This window comes from Elephantulus edwardii, unplaced genomic scaffold (assembly GCF_000299155.1).
Source record: "Elephantulus edwardii isolate Elephantulus edwardi_28Jun2011 unplaced genomic scaffold, EleEdw1.0 scaffold00002, whole genome shotgun sequence".
Taxonomy (NCBI): Eukaryota; Metazoa; Chordata; class Mammalia; order Macroscelidea; family Macroscelididae; genus Elephantulus; species Elephantulus edwardii.
In genome coordinates, this window is record NW_006399752.1 from 43,777,059 (window position 1) to 43,785,800 (window position 8,742).

The 8,742-nt window shown below is 37.0% G+C and overlaps 1 protein-coding gene across 1 annotated transcript in view; it reads left to right on the forward strand.

The window, feature by feature from the left end:
- Window positions 1-6,218: 6,218 nt before the first annotated feature.
- Window positions 6,219-8,742, forward strand: part of SMEK1 (SMEK homolog 1, suppressor of mek1 (Dictyostelium)) — a 28,439-nt gene continuing 25,915 nt past the window's right edge. Inside the window, exons 1-2 of the mRNA XM_006879214.1 lie at window positions 6,219-6,266; window positions 7,793-7,891. The gene's annotated coding sequence lies outside the window, so the exon portion shown is untranslated. The remainder of the gene's footprint in view (window positions 6,267-7,792; window positions 7,892-8,742) is intronic.

The following is an 8,742-nucleotide window of genomic DNA, read 5'->3' on the forward strand; positions in this document are numbered from 1 at the left end:
TTTGACAGCAGATTTTCCCAGTGCAACATGTCTCTTGATTGCTTGACTGTTGCTACATGGTTGTTGATTATGGATCTGAGTATCTGAAAATGGCATATTACTGCTGGTGATTTTGTTTTAACAGTTGCCAAATCAGGTGTTTGGAAGTACAACCATACTAATTTACTCACTTTGTTGTCCTATCGGAACTGACTCATAGCTGACCCTGCCATGTTTTCAGAGGATATAAATTGCACAGATTGCCTTTCCTTCTCTGAAATCAACTGGTGGACTCACACTTCCTACCACTAGGTCACCATGATTCTTTTTTAAAAAACAAGACACTTTTTTGCATCGAAATATAACACATAAGGTGCATGATACATAACCAGTTTAATGAATTTTTATGAAATGACCAGGACTCTCTACACCTCTTTTTGGTCACTTCCTATTCTATCCTCACTCAAAGCCATCCTAGAATAACAGCTAACATAACTTCTAATACCATGAATGAATTTTTGCCACAGATCAAATCATGATATGTGATCTACCAAAAGTCAGCTACTAGAAACCCTGTGGATCCTAATGATCTTAGCCCTCCTGTATGTGGAGTTCCCATCAGTCAGAGACCGAGTTTTGTACCAGACTTCTTCACTGATCTTTGCAGAGTTTACTTATATTTAATACGTGTATATTTAGTTCAGTCCTTGCCAATGCTATATAGCGTTTTGGTGGATTTTGCACTCGGGCTTTCAGTAGTTTATACTACTTACAGTGTAACTTACTTATTTTTTATTTATAGGATAGCTTAGTGTTTTCTTTACAGATATGCAGCCATCACTGTGATCTGATTTTATAACATTTTGCCCCCCCCAAAAGAAATCACTCACCCTTTCTCCCTAACTCCACCGTCTTCCAGTTGCTAAGCATCTGAACAACTTTGTTGTAAAATGCATATTCTGTACATTTCCTATAAATCCCGTCGTGTGTTTATGACCGACTTCTTTTTCTTAGCTTAATTTCCGGATTCGTCCATGTTGTAGTGTCTATGAGTACTTCATTCTTTTATTGTAAAACAAGAGTTCTTTGAAGACATACACCAGATTTTATTTATCCATTCATCAGTTGATGGCCATTTATGGTCTTTCTGCTTTGGAGCTATTATGACTAATCCTGCTGTGACCATTCTGGTACAGGATTTTGTGTAGGTGTTTGTTTTTCTCTCTCTTGGGTATACACCTAGAATTGGAAAGGCTGGGTAAATTTTATATTTAAAGACCCATTACTTAGTTTAATTATATGTGAGTAGACTTCTTGGTTCTTCTGAAATGGGTTTTATAAATTCTTTGAGTCACTCTAAAGGTTACATGATTTTCTAGAGATTACTTCTTTATGAAGACTGGGTTGTAGCCCAGTAATAGGTTTTAGGAATATAAACTATTTATTAGAAAATAGTTTTGGGTTTATTTTTAGTTTTAATACTGGTCTATTTATAAAGTTTGTGTACATTGTTTCTTACACCAGCTCTTTCCCCTTCACCCCTCACCTCCCTCCATGCATCAAATTGTGTGACTGTATGATTATCTCCTCCCCCCACCCTTGGATCCTCATACACCGTCTACAGTAATGGTCTTACACGATATTCATCCTTAAGGGAACCAAGTCACTTAACATAATGCTCTTCAGTCCCTCCCACGTTAGATAGTAATTTAAAAAATCATTGCTCCAGTGTGCTGCATAGTATTCCGTCATGTGAATGTACCATAATTTCTTAATCCATTCCATTGTGGTTGGCCGTTAGGGCTGTTGCCATGTTCTTGCAATGCTGAATAATGCAGCTGTGAACATTGGCGTACTGAGAACAGGATTTAAGTGTAATTATATCCCTTGACTCAGCTTAAAAAAAAGTATGTTTGACCCATACTGTAGCTGACATACTTTGATTTCCATGGAAAATAAATGTCATATCAGATCCATTGCCCTTTAGTTGCTTTTGTTCATAGTGACATCTCCAAGGTTGCATTTCATTATGAGGAAAAGACTGCCCATCTTTCTCATGCATTGTTGTGTACCATAGAGTTGGAGCTGACCAATAGCTGATCCTCTGGAGGTTTTGAGAGGCAGTAAATCACATGAGAGGAGATTGTCTATCCTTCTCACGCGGAGCAGTTGGAAGCCTCAAACCACGTGCCTTCAGGATTGTGGCACAGCTGCTTGCCACAAGACCACCAGAACTCCTATGCCGTTCTCATGCATAGTGGCTAGTATATTCCAGCTGCCAACTTTTTGGAAAGTAGTTTGATAAGTTAGGTATTATTCCATGAGGGCTACTTTCCATGAAAAACTGTCATATTAGTAGTTCAGCAAAACCATATTAAAAGATTATTTACAGAGATAAAGGGAGCTCTCAATATTAATTCATTCTGTTACTTGCTACTTCTTATGAATGTGTTCTTGTTAGGTTCCATGGAATCCTTTCCCACTCACAGTGACCCTGTGTATAACAGAAGGAAACACTACCTGGTCCTGCACAATGCTCCTTATCAGTGCTGTGTGATACTAGCATTGGATCAGACCATCTCTCTCAGAGTCTAGAACTCTAGCTGATAATTCTGTTTTACCAAGAATGGTGTCTTCCTCCAGGGACATGGTCCCTCTTGATAGTGTCAAAATGCACAAAAATAAACGTCACCATCTTCACTAGGGCCACACTTCTCCATCCATTCTCCTGACAGTCCATGATAGCATATTCTTCACCAGCACCATAACTGAAAGGCACCAGTTTTTCTTCCTCGCTTGGTTGTAGGCTTCAAGGTGTTATCTTTGCTTTTTGCTTTTTTAAAAAAAAGCTTTTTGTAGTTTTTTGCTTTTGTAGTTTTGGGGTTTTTTTTTTTACTGTAAAAAACCATGTATGGGATCCAAGCGGGTAAGGCATGGGAGCAGAAGGGTAAGGAGAGTAGAGATGAAATCACAGGGTTGCACCATTTGGTGGATAGAGGGAGTGGGTAAAGGAAATAAGGAAGACCCAGCAGGGACCAGAAGAGACAGGGTAATAATGGTGGGCATGGTGCAATGGTGATTAGTTTTTTTTTTTAAGAGATTGTCTCTCTTATTTGTGGGTTTTCATTTGGGAATAGGGGTGCAGACGCTGGCTGCTTCATGCTGAACAGGGGCATTGAGATGGAGGGGAACGGGGCCCACTTTAACATTTTAATGGTAGTCTTGAGTTGAAGCTGTGTGCCTTCTTGTTCAGTTAGAAGATATTTTCATTACATTTTCTGCCCTCTGGTCTGCAAGATGTTTGCTTGAATGAGTCCAGTGAGAGTGGCTGGCTGAACTTTGAGGCTCCATCCACCTTCACTTCCTTAGCTGGCAGTTACATTTATCTTTTGTCTGTGGAACTGGGCTCAGAGTTCAGGTTCTGAAACAAGACTCAGTTTTTAGGTTACCTATAGGAAAGGGAGCAAACCCAGAAAGAACAAACTTGGGAGTTACAAAGAAAAGGGCTTTGGAGGTGTTACTTACAGGGCTACTGGAGGAAGAGACAGAGGAAAGTGGCTTAGATAAAGTGGCTTACACACCAGGCAGCATTCCCCAGGGAGGGTTCTCCCCAGGGGCCGGGTGCTTGTGTTTTCTTCTTGTTGACATGTATCTATTCTGAAGGCTGTACCTTTTGGATAAGTGCTTTGAGTCCTCTTTGCTTTCAGCAGGTCAAGGTTGTGTTATTTGCATATCACAGTTTCTTCCTTCAATCTGATGCTTTGTTCTTCATATAGTACATTTTTTCAGATTATTTGTTCTGCATACAAAGGATACAAGCTTGCCCTACTCCTTTGCTGACTTTAAATCATAGTATCTCCTTGTTCTGTTTGAACTGTTCCCTCTTATCTCTATGTAGATTTTGCTTGAACACAATCTGGAATTATCACTGATCATTTCATCCATAATTTGTTATTTACACCAGCAGGAAAACACTGGTAAATCACATTGTAGGATTTTCTATTTTCAAGTATCACATCAACAATGATACCTATCATTCCACCCTTCTTTAAATCAGACTTCTTCTGGCAGTTCTGTATTCATGTACTGCTGTGGCTTTTTTTTTTTAACTTGTGGATAATATTGTTTAATAATACCTATGTTCCAATAAAGCACTTTTCTTGCAATGGGTACAGATTGGGATATTTTGGTTGCTATCTTCAGAATTTCTTTGGATAAAGAGATAGTATTCAGAGTTGTATCTTTTTGTTAAAAAATTCTTCTAGTGTTCTGTCAATTTTTGGAGGCTTGTTTATTTCCTTCAGTGTTGCTTGGGCATCTTCCTTCATTACTGTTGATTGTTAATTATATGTTCCTTCCTGAAATGATTGATCATCAACCATTTCTCTTGTTGCAACGACTATTCTTTCCATTTATGTTGATGTTTCATCATTCAGTATTTTGCTCATAAATTCCTTAAGTATTGCAACTTCAAAAGTTCTCAGTTCTTTCAACTTGGGTTGCTGAGCTTAATTTCTCTTTAATTTTTTACCTCCAGGTCTTTGTACATTTCATTGTAATAGCTTGTTTTCTCCAGCTGCAGATTGGAATCTCTTTGTGAAGTTTCTGCTTTTGTTATGTATTCCATTTGTTTTTGGAACACTAACTTCAGCAGCTAGTTTTAATCTGAAATCTATTTTGGACCTCCCTTTCTTTTTAATTACCTTTTGCGTTCTTCATGTGTTAAGTCCGTGGTGAAATCCACAGCTTTTCTGGTCTTTAGTCATTTATATTCATTTTGTCAAATTTGTTGTTGCAGTGATCTATAACTTGATTCTTGAGAACTTTTCTCCTCCTTTCCCCTCTTTTTCCACTTGAACTTGCATAGGAGTAATTGGTCTGTTCCACAGTTCATCCCTTACCTTGTTTTGACTGGTATTGAGCTCCTTATGAGGGAGGAAAGATAGACAGAAATACAGACAATATTCAGTGAGCTTAAAACTAGTAGTAAGAGAGGTTTGACATGTTACTTGTCTAAAGAGGAAAAACCAATAATTGGGTATATGGGATTGGAGAGTCAGCTCCCTGAAAGGGCCAGTGGGAGTAAGAATAGCACAGCCCATCACTGTCGGAAGCCATTAGAGAGCCAGTAGTCCAGCCCCTGTGGTACCTGTAGAGTCTCACCTTTTACAAGAGGTTCATTTATTTGTTTCACAGACTCTCAATTGTGGTACCAAGAATGGGATTTATTAGGGAAGTAAGTTTGGGGGAGGGTGCATAAAAAATACTGCACAGTACAAGTCTAAGTTTATCCCAATAGTCCTAAGCTGCAATTCCACAGTAAGTCCAGGCTCCGGTTTTATTTCAGCGGTTAAATCCAAATCAAACAGCTGGCAAGAACAGCCAAACTTTTAAGTATGGTTAACACAAATGCAAGAAGCCTCAGGTCAAACGTTGCTACCTTTTCTCCATTGCAGTGCCACAGTTTCACCACCACCGAGATCTCATTCTTACCAGGGTCTTGCTGCCCAGTGTGGGAAGCATTTTTTCTCTTATCCTAGTCCCACACCTCATGCTGAGAGGGCTAACTAATAGCTAAGAAAAGCTAACCATTAGGCTAACATCACTCTTGTGCTTCACATGATGGGAGAATTCAGATTAATAGATTTTGGAATTAATGTTCATGTGCACAGAATATAAAGTCATGATGGCTTTGCAAGTACCAGTATCACTCAAGCAGAATCCTGAACATGTAATATTAAATCACTAATAGGGGAAAATGTCAGCCTTGTATGGTAATTTTATCATAAAAGTGAACTAATTTGGTAGTGTTAGGTGTGGCTTATTTCAATTGCCTGGTTATATTTGGTAGAGATCTGTGCAGGTAACAAACAATGTAAGAAAGATTGTAAGCTCTGAATTAGAGGCAGCTTTGAGAAGACTGCTTCTCCCCAAAGATTTTGGGCCACAACTTGTTTTATTCAAGGGAATAAAAAACTAGTTGATGAGGGGGAGAGGAAGAGAAAAGTACTCTTAAGAATTCTTTCTCACAAAGAAATGAGTTTTCTAAATGTAGTTCTTTCAGTGACACAGTATATTAAATCCAGACCACCTAGTTTCATACTATTTTGTTTCAAGCTAAGGAAAAATCATAACTAAAAATGGGAAGTTGAATACATCAAATGTAAAATGTGTTTATAATGTTGTTTCCCAGTGACTTAATAGAATATTGTCTCTATTTCTTTTTCCTAGGTTCTCTGCTTTTAGAGTCCAAAATCAACCCTAACACTGCATACCAGAAACAACAGGTAACATTTTTAAGAAGTGTTTCATCTCAATTATTAATCTTGCTGAAGAGTAAATAAATGATAATTTCCATTCTGTTCTTTAGAATGTAAAATTAAAAAGAAATTAAACATGCTTTTACAGTCTAATTCTAAAAAAACATTTCTGCCAGTTTCTTTAGTGTATTAATCAGTCATTTTAACTTTTAAATTCTTGTCTCAAACTTAGCTGAATTAGATTTCATTTACTCTAGCACTGACTTTTAGTGGCACATAATTTCCTTGTTCTTATAACAACAAAAGACGACCATTGATGTGGTAGTTTGTCTAGTAATACTTAAGTGCAGATCCTTTGTGCCGTTGCCAAGGTTAGGACCTGCCCTGCCATCCCAAAGGCATTTGGTTGAAATCTATCCACTGCACCAAGGGAAGATAGGCTGAGTGACTTGCTAGCTGTAAAAAATCCACTGTAAGGTCAGCTGTGGGTCAATTCCAGCTCAATTTAAGTATACCTTCTTAGATGTTTTTGTTTTGTTTTTTAATTTGTGAGAGCTATTAAGATTAATTTTTTTTTTTCCTCAGTACTTAATAGCAGTAGTACCAATGGCATTTATTTAGTGCTTGGACATACAGAGTGGTCTACAAAACCAGGGAGGTAAATAATTGATCCACTCATTACCCTTAAATTGCAGATATGAAATAATTAAGATCAAAGAATGTCTCACTCGTTTCATAAGTATTCTGGAGGTAAATTTTTGTAGTTTGTTTTCTTGTTCATATTGATAATTAAACCATTTAAAGCCTTGTAATCCCGTTACAGGGTCAGCTTTGAGTTGGTTCCAAATCAGTGGCAATGAGGAGTAGGTGATACTAACAAGAAGTTAGTATGAGCTTTTTTCCTACATTAGATGATGTTTGAACATTGTGGCTCATTTGAGGTCACATAAATAGTGTTTGGAAAATTGGTGTTAATTCCTAAATTTACTTAATGCTGATTGATTTACCACCAAAAAATAATACAATATAATTAAGTTAAATAACATTGTTGCATTTCATATTCTTAAGAGACCTTTTAGATTTGATTGTAGTGAATGGAGACTAGAATATTATTATATGCTTGTATTAAGATTTCAGTCAGTTAAAAGGAACAATTGGAACTTTTGAAATTGTTGATCAAAGCTAGCAGTCAATTCTACAGCCATGAGGGGGCTTGATGGTCCCTAACAAAACAGTTAATGTAATAGTGTAGGAAGAGACTGCCTGTCTTTCTCTTGCAGAGCTCCTTTTGGATTTGAACCATTATTCTCTAGTTTAACACATAACACGCTACACCAAGGCTCCTTTGAAATTGCTGTTTTAGTTTAAACATAAAAATGTAAATTAATGTACAAGCATAGCATTGGTATGATGTTTTGTATTTTTAGTTCCTAAGAAAAAGCAGTACTTGTTTCAGTTGTTGCCCTGTTTACTTGCCTATTTATACTTTCTAAATTATTTTATAATAATGTAGGTTACTCACGCAGATTTTTTCCCCCACCTTCTCTTCCAAGGATACCTTGATTGTGTGGTCTGAAGCAGAAAACTATGACTTGGCTCTCAGCTTTCAAGAAAAAGCTGGATGTGATGAAATTTGGGAAAAAATATGTCAGGTAAATTTAAAAACAAACTCCCCTTGGTTATTTTTAGTAATTAGATGAAGCATTTCATACAGTTGATCTTTTAAATTCAGCTACTACTTGTGAAAAGCTTGTTTATAGGAAGATAAAATTTATTGTCGGGTAACTCCGGTGTCTTAGTATAAAAAGTTGTGCTGCCATCCCAAAGATATGTAGTTCAAATCCACCAGAAACTCCATGGAGTAAAGATGAACATTTTCATCTCCTGCAGTTTACTGCCTTTGAAAATTCTCTGGAGAATCAGCCAGAAGTTGTTACTAGACTTGATGACACACAATAAGAACAACATCAAACTATTCAGTTCAGAACTTTCTTGAACTTGGGAATTTTTTATCCAATAGGTTTTTTTAAAACAAATAAGCATTCTTTCATTGTCTTTATTTTCCCCCTTGAAATTGTCATTTCAGTTGCTTTCTTTGAGACCATCTCTTAAATGTTCACTTAGCATTTCTGTTTTCTTAAATATAATCCAATCACTTATTTTATTTCTTCTATCACAATCATTTTTTAACTACCCTTTTGAGAAACACATGCCTGCTAGAGTGATCTTTTTAAAAAAAACCAACAAAACCAAATAAAGAACTCTTTAACTTATACAACATGCCCATTCAGTAACTTCTTGTGTGGCCCTTGAAATAAAACCAAACTGTGTAGAACCTTGAACCAATCAAGCTTTTGACTGTCATTTTAACCTCATCTTGTTATTGTTGTTGTTGTTATGTGCCATCGAGTCGCTTGTGACTCATAGCGACCCTATGTACAAGAGTTCTATATGCTCTTCTATCCTGTGCCAACCTAGCCATCTCAAACGCACGTATTCCCAC